Source organism: Sinohyriopsis cumingii, unplaced genomic scaffold (assembly GCF_028554795.1).
Source record: "Sinohyriopsis cumingii isolate HCF-2022 unplaced genomic scaffold, ASM2855479v2 utg001510l, whole genome shotgun sequence".
NCBI classification, from domain to species: Eukaryota; Metazoa; Mollusca; class Bivalvia; order Unionida; family Unionidae; genus Sinohyriopsis; species Sinohyriopsis cumingii.
The window spans coordinates 1,988,255-2,003,707 of record NW_028316007.1 but is presented as its reverse complement, the minus strand read 5'-3'; positions in this window follow the sequence as shown (position 1 = coordinate 2,003,707).

Here is a 15,453-nt window from a genome sequence, read left to right as displayed (position 1 = left end):
GGGAATTAGCATTAAAAACACCCATGGGACAATCTGGGGACAATGGAAATTTAACATGGAGAAAAATCGTGGGACAATCTGGGGACAAGGGGAATTAGCATTACATGGGAATAGAGTTTGGGACTGTCTAGGGACAAGGGAAAATTGAACATGGGGGAATAAAGTGTGGGTCTGTCTAGGGACAAGGGGAATTGAACATGGGATTTTTTTTTTAAAAATTTTTTTAAAATTTAAATTTAAATTTAAATTTAAAAAAGGGGTAGGCAATTGAAAAGTCATTCTCTTTTCGAGAAATATGGCTGGCCCTGAAAAGGGCCTTTGGGTTTATGTTAATGTATTCATTAACATAAAGGGCACCGCATTGGTCTTCTTCTTGTCCTTAGGCTGCGTCTCACTGTTGGCCCGTAAATCAGGACTCTTTTGAGGCATCCTTGCCTCTCCACGTAAATCCTACGTATCCACAGGCTGGTATTTGTCCTGTGGACAACGGTCCACTTGGATCGGACATACATGAGCATGTCCGTCCTGAACATCATGGAAGACACAAGCGTAGAAGATTGCACATCGGTCCACATCTTGAAGCGACGAGAACAGGTGAATCAATGCAGTGAGCTGCGCTTATTTATAGGTAGAGGTAGGATTGAAACGGATTGAGTTCATTCACCAATCCTAACACGCGTTACAAAATTCGGTCAGCCCGCATCCAATTCGAAGAGAGCAGTCTGTGACGTCACGTAGTCTATATAGATTCGCTAGTGCTTGTGTGCAGTCAATCTATGCGACAGTGATTCAACATGACGGAAACTCAGAAAACGATCCATTGGGGTGCACCAACAGGGGAGACTGCCCAAGGGAACCCGGACTTACTTTCAGAAGAGGTGAATTGGGATTTTGTGGATTTTCTCTCCTCGCAAGAATTTGTTCCGGAACCTTCGTTACCTTCTTCATTACCGCAAGTGGAGAATTTTAGACAGAGACAGAAAGAAGAATTGGAGAAATTTATACAACGACAAAAGGAAGCGGAACAGGCTTTTCTCCTACAGCAACAGCAGCAAGAAGAAGAGGTAAGAAAAAAACAACAGCAACAACAGCAAGAAGAAGTAGCAGCAAAGAAACAGGAGGGTGAAAATCAAATGGTCACGGTACTGTTGGACATTTTATCGGAGTTAAGAAGTCTGAAACAAATGTATCAGACTTCTTTATTACGACCGAAGAGAATACGACCTTCCCGAGCTAAACACGTCAACCCTGTGACTAAGCCTACCGTACCACCCTTAGTGATTTCAACCCAATCATCATCATCAACATTACGCAGTCCAGAAGTAGGCCTTGGCCGTGGCAAAGGCATAAGGCAGTTAAAGTTGATTGCTTAAACTCACCCCTACACCGAAATAAAAAGGCCCTTTTCAGGGCCACCCACATTTCTCGAAAAGAGATAGCCCTTCAATTTTGCCAATATCTCAAAATAATAACCCACCCATTTTACCCTTATAGTACGTGTCTTTTTGTATGAGTGCGTGAGTGTAGCTTCTTATTTTAAAATCAAAACTCAAAGACACTTACCTTATATCATTAATTTATTCTTTTCTCCATTGTTACAATCCAATTCACAATTCACAACAAAACACTTTAATTAAAAGTTCATTAACTTCTTCTTTTTCCTTTTTTAGTCTCTCTGTTTTTTGAATTTTTTCACCGTCACACTCTTTTCCTCTTCCTCCTCCTCCTCGCTTTCTTCCCTTCTTCTTTTTTTCTCCTGTTTCTTTTTCTTCACCTGTCTTCTTTCTTCCTCAGAATAATCCCTCTCTTCCTCTGAAGAATCCCTCTCTTCCTCTGAACAATCCCTCTCTTCTTCTGAAGAATTCCTCTTTTCTTCTGATTCCTCTTGTTTCTTTTTTGGGCAATCTGGAGACCAATCTCCTTTTTCTTTACAATAATAACAGGTATCTCGACTTTTGTCTTTTTTAGCCCCTGTTTTCTTTCTTTTTTGACGGTCTGTACACTCTGAAGACCAATGCCCTTTCTTCTGACAGATATAGCAAGTATCTTGACTTTTATCTCGAAAGGAAGGAGAGTAGTCCGTGGGCTGGTCTGAAGAGAATTTTCTAATGACCCCTCGCAAAGCTCTGATGAAACGTTCGATTTGGTTAGTCTCTTCCATCGTTGTACTCGGCTTGAGAGTGAAATGAATAGTGAAAAGGACAAGACATACACCCTTTTTATATACGCTGGTCCGCCATCACTATAAATTAGTCTATGGTGTTTAAACTTGAGTCATTTGACGTTTTGCACTCAAGATGAAACGATCCTATTCATTCGAGAAGAAAGAAGAAGAAGAAAGTAAGAGGCAGAAACGTGATCTATCGCCTCGTACCAGGGCTGAAATCTTGGCACAAATTCATGCCAGTGATTTTGAAGAGGACATGAGTGAACCGGAATTTGAAACCTCTGAACCAAGTTCACCATCCTTAGTCAACCCTGAAAAATACTATTCCATTCGAGAGACGGAAAAGCGCTCCTCTAGAAAATTTAGAACCACGGCTTACACCTACACGGTGAAGTTTAAAGATTTCAAGGCCGACGTACCCTTGGAGAAAGCAGAAGGGTTTATCACCGAGATGTGGGATTCTTTGCTCACCGCACTCAAGCGACAATGTCAACCCCAAGAAGACGATCGCTTGACACTATCCATAGATCACGACGGTTTGAAATCCCCTGTTTGGATCGAGTTTAGCAGACCCGCAGAATTGACTGCTTCCAAAGTCATGGACAAGATTCAACACGTACAACAATCTAATGACCAGTTTGACATCACCGATGGTAAAGCCACACTGAAAATGGCCCCCGTCTCTCCTCCTCAAGGGACTGGACGCAAAAGGATGTTATTGGTGGACGACCTTCGCAACACCAAAACAAGTCTCGTCCGAATTAACAACCCTCAAGACCAGATGTGTTTAGCCCGTGCCATCGTGGTGGGACGAACCTATGCCAACAAGAACGACACGGTAGAATGGAAAAGAACCTGGGAGAACATTCGAAAATCGAACCGAACCAAACAACGAAACGAAGCAGAACTCCTGTTGCAACAAGTTGGCCTGTCCAAAGACACACCCTGTGGCATTCCTGAGATGCAAAAATTGCAAGATGCCCTAGCTCCACGATACACCTTGAAAGTGCACCCTCAAGAAATGCGCGGGCCTCTGTTGTTTCGAGGCTAAGATTTTAAGGATGGAAAATACATTCACGTTTATCATCACGATGAACATTTCGATACCATTACCAGTATCACTGCATTCCTGGGATACGGTTATTATTGTGAGAAATGTGATTATGGTTATAATAATCGAGAGCAACACAAGCATTGTGGATGGAAATGCCCAGGATGTTTGGCCTCTCCACCCTGTCTGAGCGAAGAACCAGTGCCTTGTTCAACTTGTCTGCGCACGTTTGTCAACCCTACCTGTTACCAACAACACTTGAAAACACAAGGTTCACAGAAGAAATGTGCTTGTCAACTCCTGAGATTGTGCCCTACGTGTGGACAAGGCATACTTACCAATAATGCCAAGGCACACGTATGTCGAGGAAAGAAAAAATGTCACATTTGTCACCACATCGTGGACTTGGAACACCAATGCTACGTGCAAAAATACCAACCCCCACCAGAGAAAGAGGATGGTCACAAGAAGAAAGGCAATTTCATCTTTTTCGATTTCGAATGCATGCAAGAGACCGGCATTCACATTCCTAATTTCTGCGTGGCTCATCGAGCGTGCGAGAAGTGCATTCAAGAACCTATCTTCAGTCATTGCCCTCTCTGTAGCAAGATTCCTGGAGGGCGTGAAAAAATCTTTCGGGGGCCGAACACGTTAGCCGATTTTGCCCAATGGGTCTTAGACCCCGTTGACAAGACATGGAGCCAAGAGGACATCGAACTTTACGGAGATTGTCATCGTCATGCCACGGTGATGGCTCACAATTTCTCCGGATACGATGGACAGTTTCTTCTCAGATACTATACGGAACAAGGCACCGAACGTCCTAAAGTGACTTTGAACGGAGCCAAAATCATTTTCATGCAAGTGGGACAAGTACAGTTTAAAGATTCGATGAGTTACTTGGCCATGCCTTTGAGTCGAATGCCTAAAACGTTTGGAATGACAGAAATGGCTAAAGGGTACTTTCCACACTTTTTCAATACGGAAGCCAATCAACACGCCGTTCTACCCCATTTACCTGAGGCTCACTATTACGACCCTGACAACATGCGTACCGAACAACGAGAAGCTTTCTACGCTTGGTACCAGGCTCACGCCTCAGACCCTTTCGACTTTCAGGAAGAAATGCTAAAGTATTGTCGTTCCGACGTGGACATTTTACGACGTTGCTGTGGAAAATTTCGAGAACTGTTCATGGAACACGGAGGGGTCGATCCTTTGAAAGAAGCTTGCACCATTGCCAAAGCGTGTTCCTTAGTGTACCGCCAACGATTCATGCCTGAAAACACCGTGGCTGTCATCAGTCCTCAAACGACCAACTATGTCAAGCGTCAATACTCGGTCAAAGTCCTACGTTGGTTACATTACTTGTGCGACAAAGAAGATAAATGGATTCAGCATGCCTGCAACGGAGGAGGCGAAAAGACCATCGGAAAGTATTCGGTCGATAGCTGGGACTTAGAAAACCCAAAGATCGTGTACGAGTTTAACGGTTGCTTATTTCATGGATGTCCCGTCTGCTACCCTGACCGTGACACTAAAAATCAGTTTTTACAACGGACCATGGAAGACCTGTACCAGGACACTTGTCAGCGACGCCTAAAGTTGGAACAGGAAGGATACCAAGTGGTGGAAATGTGGGAACACGAGTACGATCACCGTATGAAAACCGATCCCGAGTTTAAACGCCTCGTGGAAAGTTACCAGTTTATGGACCCGCTGAACCCGAGGGATAGTTTGTACGGAGGAAGGACCAATGCCACCTGTTTGCTGTACCAAGCCGACGAAGAGAAAGGAGAAGAAATCAAATACTTGGACGTGTGTTCGCTGTATCCCTACGTGTGCAAATATTGTCGCTTTCCTGTAGGGCACCCGCAATTGCTGACGGAACACATCGACCTGAAAAACATTCGACAATACGAAGGCTTGATCAAGTGCAAAGTTTTGCCTCCCACGAACCTATACCATCCCGTCTTACCTCACCATTGTCAAGGCAAACTGATGTTTCCCTTGTGCCGTACTTGTGCCGAAACGTGCAACCAAGACCAACCTTGTCAGCACAGCCAGGAAGAACGTGCCTTGACGGGAACCTGGGTCAGCGTAGAATTGTTCAAGGCTCTGGACATGGGATACCAACTGTTAGAAGTGTACGAAATTTGCCACTTTCCCAAGACACAACAATACCACAAGGGTGATCCCAGTCAGAAAGGCATTTTCGCTGACTACGTGGATGCCTTTTTGAAACTGAAGCAAGAAGCCAGCGGCTATCCTTCCTGGTGTCACACTTCCGAAGACCAAATACAATTCAAAGAGAAATACTACGAACAAGAAGGCATCTCTTTAGACCACATCGAAAAAAACGAAGGCAGGCGATCGTTTGCCAATGTGATGTTAAATTGCTTGTGGGGTAAAATGGCACAACGACCGTGTTTACCCAAGACGGAATATTTGACAGAACCTTCCCGCTACTTCCAGATGATTCACGACAAAACCAAATACATGAAACACGTGGACGTCGTTCGCGAGGATTTAATCTTGGTCAATTACGAAGAAGATCTGGACTTTGTACAAGACGACCCTTTTGGAAATGTGATTGCGGCTTACGTGACAGCTCATGCTCGCTTAAAATTGTACGAAGCTTTAGAACTGTTAGAAGAACGCGTCCTGTACTTTGACACGGACAGTTGCATTTACATCCATCACCCGATTCAACATCACCCTGACATCGAAGGAGACCGTTTAGGAGCCTGGACAGACGAGCATCCCGACGACAAGATTCTAAGTTTCGTCAGTGGTGGTCCCAAAAATTACGGCTACGAATACCGTGACAAACAAGGAGAAGTGCACACGAAGTGCAAAGTGAAAGGACTGACTCTGAATCATCGTACCAGTCGAGTGGTCAACTTTGGGGTATTGAAAGAAGCCTTGCAGTCTGGAGAGGATGGAAACTTTAAAGTGACCACCTATCAACCGAACAAAATTGTACGTTTACCCACTCACCACATCGTCAGTCGACCCCTAGAAAAAGTCTATCAAATCGTGTACCAGAAGCGAGTGAGACTTCCCAATCATTTCACCTTACCGTATGGACACGTTGGTATAAAACATTGGTTGTAAGAGGATAGTTACCCTACCAGAAAGATGACTTCGCCACAGCAAGAATCGAGTGAGAAACCCGATGAGAACTCCAAGTTCAAACCCTACCATTTTCCAGTCTTCTTACCTGACTATTGTGATTGTGCCCGTCGATTGGACACGTTTCAGAAATGGCCTACGGATAGGGAAGGATTACCTTCTTCGCATGTTTTAGCTAGAACAGGATTTGTCTACTTGGGACCTGTGTCAGGATTGGGATACGAAGTACAGTGTTTCGCTTGCGGACTGAAGTTACGAACGGCTCTATGTATCTATAAAGGTTCAGTTATTCTGGAACATACTCGATGGTCTCCTCACTGCCCTTACCTTTCTATGGCCTTTCCACCCATCACACTACGGTACAATGTTGACGGTACCTTAGAGACGGTACCTTCCAGAACAAGACATAAAAAACGTAAAAAAGGAAAGATGTACAAGCTGGAGACTGCATTGCGACTAGTATAAAAAGGGGCTATGGTCAAGATCGATAGTTCATTGGGACTACCAAGACCAAGCGAACAAGATGAATATTTTCAGAGAAACACAGAACAAGTTGTTTAGAAAGGCACAATTCAAGTGTGAGGCTTCGGAAGTGGAATGCGATTGTGAGCCTTGCGATGGGTACGATGCTGTACGTTGTGACCTGAGCGATGCCGTAAAGCATCATGGGAACTTTAGTGTCACTACCTCTATCATGGAAAGGGATGCTGTGCGTGTCAAACCTGAGGGATGCGAAAGTGATGCTGCTCGTCCTCTTGGACATTTTACTGGGTTTCGTTTTAAAGGGGAATGTTCACCTTCACGTCTACCCCCCTACGGATGTCATCCAGCCCTGAGCAAACTCCTACCCATGTCACTCAACCCTCATCGAAACGAACCTGTGAAAGACGAATATTCGTTTCCTGTGCGTTTGTCGGAATACTGCGACTTTGAAAATCGTCTTCAATCGTTCAAAGGAAAATGGCCTAAGTATCTGGGAGGACCGACCCCCGAAGAATTAGCCAGAGCCGGATTTTTCTACTTGGGCGAAGGAGATAAAGTCAAGTGCTTCAGTTGCGGTGTCACTTCACCACTGGGAACCGCAAGATTCGGCCTACGTAGAACATACTCGATGGTCACCGAATTGTCATTACTTACCCTTAGTAGGACCGAGACATTGAAGTAACTTAGCATGTCGTTGACGAAGAAGAAACCAGATTGGTTAGGAGTCAAATGTTGGACATCACCGAGACCAGTATTTAAACTTCATTTCAAAAACGATATTGAATCATTACCTAAAGAACTTCAAGAGAAGATTTACAAAGAAGTTTGGCAGGGGTTTGCCAGAGTGAAATCTCAATGGGTCACTGTAGAACTTTTGTGTCGAGAAATTCATAAGAGGAAAGTGAAAAAAGTCAACCAGTGTGTTAGATTTCTTTGGGTCAAGGGTGCATTCATCCTATTATATCGCTTTAGACCGTTTACATCAAAAGAGTTCAGTGACATTCTTGGACGTTATCCTGAATGGCAGTGGTCAGAAATTACTCACTATGTGGATTACTTTTGCTCTCTATGAGAAGAGTGTGAATTGTACGGACTGACTTATTCATGAATACTTTACAATAGAACATTCGTGCTTTGCCTGTGGAGTTGAGAGAAAGGATTTACCGAGAGCTGGTGAAAATACAAGTGAAACGTAAAGAACAATTGCATCCGTTACGTCACCAGATCTTTAACCACTGGTACCTGAATGGTATAAGAGAACTGATTCGTCAGAAATTCTTTCAATGGTCAGACATTCTTCAAAACTTTGAGGTCGCTAATGATCGACATGTTTATAATTATGGTTACTTCGACATTCACCTAGTGCAACGCACTGAGGAAGACAAGTTAAAGGATTACCAACATTTGTTACGTGGAATCTACTTAGCGGAAGAGGAAACTTCTAAACGAACTCTGACGTTTCGGTTACAGTATGCAAGATTTAGATTCCCTACTGGAGAACGAAGATCTCTGGCTAGAAAGTACGTGTATTGCATCCGAAAAAAAGAGAATATAAAAACAGGCTGCCATGCCACGACTTATGTCACATGTCATTGAACAGATTCCGTGGAAGGAACTCAATGACCATATTCAAACCGTGGATCATTACCATCGATTATTACAAGAACTGTATCCATTCAATTTGGGTCGACAAGTGGTGTGTGTCTTAGTGACTTGTTTTCTGGGATTTCGTTTACCAGCCGATTCTTTGTGGACTCTTTACGATCAGTACTTACCACCTCAATGGCCTTAAATGGTCACGAAAAACTCCTTTTGCTCAAAGCCTTGCGATTTCATCTGGATACTTTTCGACCTCAACAGGAAAAAAAGATTCGTCAACTTTTAGCTACCCAAGACGTGTATGACGATGTGTGTGTAGCTTGTGACTTACATCCCCATTGGACAGATGTCCGTGCGTAGAAAGAATGGGGTTTTGAGGCTTGGACCCAAGAAGTGGCCCAGTATGCACGAGAGTTGTTCAAGGAAAAAAGTTACTTTTCAACCCGTGTTAGTGACGGTGCCAGAAGAACCTGTCACCCAGGACGGGACTGTCGTGAACATGCCTGAAAGACCCTTTCGGGAGGACACTTGTGTGACCTTACCCCCTACTACAGAACTGGTTAGAACATTGCCCAAAACATGTTGTTGTACAGACACTTGTTTTTATTCCACGTTCATGGTTATCATGTGCCTTTTATCCTTGTACTTAAGCCTTTGGCTTTTATGTATTTTTGTCTTTCGTATTCATGTTTGAAAAAAAACATTCAATAAACGTGTTCTGAAAAAGTATATAAACTCTTGTCTTGTATGTTTTCGTGTCACAAGTGACATTTCTCACACTATGGCTACCTCTACTGTCTCTGCTCCCTCTTCCTCTACTGTCAAAGTCATCGACGAACACTTAGATCGTGCCAGTTGGGAGGCTTTGTATCATCGCCATCCCTTTAACATGCTCATTGCTGGACCTAGCGGTTCAGGCAAAACCGAATTCGTCAAACGTTTGATCGAACATAAACATCATTTGATCGATCGACCACCTCAACGCATCGTGTGGTGTTACAAAGAGTGGCAATCGGCGTACAGCCTCTTGCGAGAAAGTCAAGGCGATTCCATCGTGTTTGTGGAAGGCATTCCTAAAGAAGACGACGGCATCGTCTCTGACTCCCGTCAAACCCATTTGGTCATTTTCGACGACATGTTAGGAGAAGACGAAGAAGAAATTAAATTGTGGTTCACGAGCAAAGGGCATCACCGTAATGCCAGTGTCGTTTACATCACCCAAAATTTGTTTCAACAAAGTTAAGCCCATCGCACCATCAGTCTCAATGCGCATTACGTGGTCTTGTTTAAAAGCCCTCGAGATAAATCGCAAGTGCAAGTCTTAGCCAAACAGTTAGGAACGCCTTGGCTGACTCAGGCGTACGACGATGCCACTCAAACTCCACACGCCTATTTACTCGTCGATTTGAAACCTACGACTCCCGAGGATTTGCGATTTCGTACCCACTTGTTTCACCACTGGTGCCAAGACGGAGGGCCTGTCCTGTACACGTCTCCGTCCTCGACTTCGTTTCACTCCACATAAAAAAATCTATAAAAACCTCAGACCCTTTTTCGTCTGTCTCACACAGTGTGAACATGACGTCCCTTCAGTCGCATCTTCCCGTCAAATTGATTCGTGCCTTGTATGGCATCAGTCGAGAAAAAAATCCAGAAACACGAGCTCGTGTCTTAGAAGCTAGTATCAAAGAAGTCTTACGATGGTTCACGGTGACGGCACGTCAATTACTCCAAGGAATCATTCAGATTCCTCATCAAACCAAACGCTTTTTCGATCGAAACAAAGTCGCTTTGGTCCAACTGGCCGATCCCCGCATCGACACTCAAACCAAAAAACAAATCATTTTGAAACCTGGAGGGAGCGGTACTCTAGGAGGGGTCATCATTCGCTCTCTCTTAAGATGGGATCCTAATGCCCCCAAAGTTATCCCCAAGACAAAAGTCCAACGAAGCCCCAAGAAGAAAAAGAAAAAGACCAGGTCCCCAAAAAGAACTTCTCCAGTGGCGGGACCCTCCTCTGACCAGACACCACCCCGGAAAAAGAAAAGAAGCCCCCAGAAAAAGAAACAGAGAAAAAGTCCCCAGAAAAAGAAAAGTCCACAGAAGAAAACTAGTCGCAAGAGAGGCACTTCAGCCAGGACGCAACTTTACACTCGCAAACCACGACCTGCCACAGCGGTGACTGCGTCTCCGGCAGCCTCACATTTGTCCACTTCTCCGTTAATGACACCCAGAACTGAAGGGTACTTGGAGACGTTGATCACACCAAGAACTTCTCCGTTGATGACCCCCAAAAGAACTTCCCCAGTGGCAGGACCCTCCAATTTAGCGGCAGTGGCGGCTGCTCACAAAGTACCTTCTCCCAAAATCAAAGTCCATGAAAGATCGGGCATGTTACAAAGTTTACTGGATTTGTCCAAGCAAGAACTGGCTCGATTTAGTCCGTTGCGTACCCCTGCACGACGTGTCATGCCTGTCCTCAAACTGATACGACGTAAAGACAATCAGTGGTGACGCGTTCCAGTATAAAAAAGGCCTGTGACCAAGTAGGGTATCAGTGTTTTTTTTTTTGGTGCTCCTGAAGACTCAAAGATGTCACCCTCCAGAAAACCCCAAGGAAAGAAAAGGAAAGGACTGCCACCACGTTTAGCTAAACATGGGGACATGTTATCTGTCCTGTCCAAAGCTTCTCCACCCCTACGAAAAAAACTCATTCAAACGGCCTCCAAAGAGGTCATCGATACCGTGTGCGAATGTTGTTTGAACGTTTTGAAAGGCACGATCCCTTTGTCCAAACACCAGAAACAATGCTTAGGCAAACATCGTCACGTTCTTCGCCAAATGGTTCAAAAGAAAATTCCCATTCGTCAAAAAAAGAAGATGTTGGTCCAACGTGGAGGCATTTTGCCTCTCTTGTTAGGGGCCATACTGAAAGGAGTCTTGGGAACCATGTTGGGAGGACTGGTGGGAGCAAGATAAAAAGGCCCTCGGAAGTCCCAAGGTCTCAGAATCAACCCCTGACAACCCCATGGAAGGACGAAAACTAGCTTTAGTGCCATACAAACGATGGATGGAATACCATCGGTGGCAAGAACAACGCACCCCGCATTTACCTCCCAATCCCAATTTGAGCGAGATGTCCCAGTTACAACACGAATTGCAGTCCTTGATGGATCGCCAAGATTTGTCCGAAACAGAAAAATCGCAAAAGTACGGTCAACTCTTGCAACGACTGCAACTCTTTCACCAGAAAGCTTTAGACGAAAGAGCTTTACCCACTCTGAGAGATTTTAAGACCTTGATGAAAAGTCCAGCACCATCACCAGTACCAGTACCAGTACCATCACTACCCGTGACCAAGACAGAAAAAGAAGAAGAAGAAGAAGGTTTTCTAACTCCACCAGAATAAGTACGCTAGTTAACAACACTTCCTACATCCAGAATTGGATTGATTAAAAAGATGATGGCCACCCCTTCTTGATCACAAGAGAAAAAGAAAGTGAAGACAGAAGTGAAGACAGAAGTGAAACAAGAACCGATATCCCCCGCTCAGACATCCTCCTCTTCAACACCTATTGCCGGTCGCACACGTAAAGCATTGCAATCCAAGGAAATACCACAAGAGAAAAAGAGTAGCATCCTCCAAGAGTGGGTGTCTTATTAACAAACAAGCAAAAAGATGGAAAAAGTGTTAGCCAGAATTTACTACGATTCCTCCCATCCTGCAGGTTACGCAGGAGTTCACAAATTGTATCGTGCAGCCAAAACGCGACTGAAAAGTCTCCGTTTACCTCAAGTGCAACGATGGTTACAAGAACAAGCTACCTACACTTTACACAAACCCATTCGACGCAAGTTTGCCAGAAGTCGCACCCGAGTGGAAGGCATCGATCATCAATGGCAAGCCGATTTAGCCGATGTCTCTCATTTGGCCAGCTACAATCGTGGCTACAAATATTTGTTTTGTGTCATCGACGTCTTTTCCAAATTTGCCTGGGTCGTGCCCTTGACTTACAAATCGAGCAGCGAGTTAGTGCGAGCCCTGCAACGGGTGTTGAAACAAAGCGGTCGTCACCCTCTTCGATGGCAAACGGACAAAGGCACCGAATTTCTGAACCAAGCTTTCCAAAAAGAATTAAAGAAACGTGACATTCATTTTTTTACCACCGAGAATCCTGAAACCAAAGCCAGCATCGTGGAACGTTTTCAACGCACTTTGAAAGAACGCATGTGGAAATATTTTACGCATCACCACACTCTGAAGTACATCGACATCTTACCGCACCTGGTGCAAGCGTACAACCAATCTTACCATCGAAGCATCGGACGTGCCCCGCAAGACGTGACTCCCGAGAACGAAGTGTTGGTGTTTGAGCGCCTGTTTGGTACGTCCCCGACGAGGGCTGTCCCCAAGAAAAGTGGAGAGTTGACCGTAGGAGATTGGGTACGCATTGGCAAAACCAAACGCACTTTTGACAAAGGTTACTTACCTAACTGGACGACCGTATTGTTTCGCGTCACTTGACGAGTGCATGGCCGTCATCCTGCCGTCTATAAATTGGAAGACATGAACGGAGAAGTGCTCAAAGGAACGTTTTATTTGCCCGAGCTACAACGTGTCACCAAAAAAGAAGACGACGTGTACGACATCGAAAGCATTCTCGAACGCAGAACCCGTAAAGTGGGCAAACGACGTGTCAAAGAAGTCAAAGTACGTTGGAAAGGATATCCACCCAGTTTTGATTCTTGGATCGACGCTTCACAAGTCATCGACTATAAAAAGAAGTGACCATCATGCCCTTTCACACAGCAGACGCAGCTTCGTCGACCACTCCTCCTTCACCTAGTTCTTCTGTCCAAGATTTACAAAAACAACCCTTGTGGGTGTGGTGTGGAGAACGTGTGCCTGAAACGCAAATCGTCTTTTTCTGCCAAATCTTTGTGGTGTATTGTGTCATCGGGGCAGCCATTGCCAATTTGAGTTTGCAACAAGGAGACAAACAATTGTGGACCATTATATTGAGCAGTTGCATCGGTTACCTGCTTCCCAATCCCTCCCTGAAATTCTCCTCGAACGGGAACCACGGGAACCTTGTGTCCAGTGCCAGTGTCAGTCACCACTCCAACAACCACAACCAGAACCCCATTTTGGGCGGAGACACGCCTCTGACGTCCAGTAATATCCCCTTGGACAGCCACAGAACTCTGGAATTATGAGTCACCAAAACCAATTTTACTTAACCTTACCCAGTGACAGTTCCATGGAGGTGTTTCCCAAGAACACGTTGTGCTGTTACACGGCTAAATTACCTCAGGCCATCCCCTTAGATCACGAAGCCCATTGGGAAGTGGCTTTAGTAGAAATGATTCACCCGACCCAAGTCCTCAATGTCCTTCCCAATCAAAACTTTTTTGATGTGGAAGTTCATGACGAACAATTGCAACAGTGGATGGATAGCAATATCAAATATGACAAGAAAACCCGTTTACAAAATCAAAAGTACACCACCTATCACTTGTCCATTCTCCCAGGCTATTATTTTAGTGGTCATCATTTGGTCAGCACCATAGCCTCCAGGTTTAATGGCGTGTTTGGGAAAGCTTTTGAGCATGTCAACAAAAGTGTCACCATGGAGTACCACAAAGTAGCTCGTCGCTTCTCGATGAAATTTGAGCGGAGTAAAATCATGTCCATTTTATTTTGTCCTGAATTGTACGACATGTTGGGCGGAGACATGGACATGAGAATGGCCATGATCAAGAAAAACGAATTACCCATCGTTTACGACAACGAGTCTTTTAGCAAGTTATTTCCTGCCCCGGTAGAACTGAACCAAGGACTGAATTTGATGTTTGTGTACTCCGATGTGGTGGAGTACAACGTGGTGGGACACACCTCCGTGCCGTTACTGCGTGTCATTCCTTTCAAAGTGGATTCTGCCACGAACGCTGACGAGGAAGGTGGAAACACTTACCACGTTCACCGCGAATTTGTCCATCCTCACTATTTGCCTGTCAGTAAGTCGTATTTGGACACGGTCAACATTGCTATAAAAGGAGATCTGGGACAAAATACTCCATTCACCAAAGGAAAAGTCACGGTGAAACTCCATTTTCGAAATCGGTTCTCTCACGACTCGTAAGTCATGTATCCAGTGTACCGAGGGGTTGCTCGACAGCGAGGACACGGTTTAGAAGATATGCTTAAATCGGCCTTTCGTACGGTGGCCCCGGTGTTGAAACCGATGTTGACACGCGGATTGCACGCCTTGAAAGATGCGGCACTGACGCAAGGCAAAGAGTTTCTCCAAAATGTCATCATCGACAAACAAAACCCTAAAGAAGCCTTCATGAGGGCAGGCAAAAATGTCTTGCTGCAAACGGGCAAAGACATTTTAGGCCGACGAGACACACCTATAAATGCCCTGCACGCTACCGAGTCAGGCATTCAGCAAGGACAAGGCAGAAAGAGACGACGAAGAAAACACCCTTTCACCAGACTTCAAGCGAGAAAGGCCAAGAAAAGAAGAACCGTTCGAGACTTAGACGTTTTCGATTATTGAGAAAGAACAAAAAAATGATGCACCGAGAGTCTTGCGCTTGTTCCAAGTCGGAACTGGATCTGTTTGCCATGCCCCCCACCATGATGACCATGCAAGAATCCCAGTGGGTGGAATTTCACCCCGTCTCCTCTTTGACAGATTCCGCTCCCATCGAGTTTGAAATCAAAGGACATCCCGAAGATTACATCGATCTGAATAGCAGTTACTTGTACCTGAAAGTCAAAATTCTAGATAAGACTGGAGGTGCTATAGACGATGAAGCAGTAGCTCCCGTCAACAATTTCATGCATTCCTTGTTCAGTGGAGTGGACTTGTACTTGAATAACAAACTGGTCAGTAGCAGCATGGATACTTACCCTTATCGTGCCTACCTGGAAAATCTCTTGACGTACGGAAAAGATGCCAAGAACACTCATCTCAATGCCTGTGTGGTATGGGAAGCTGACGAACCTACC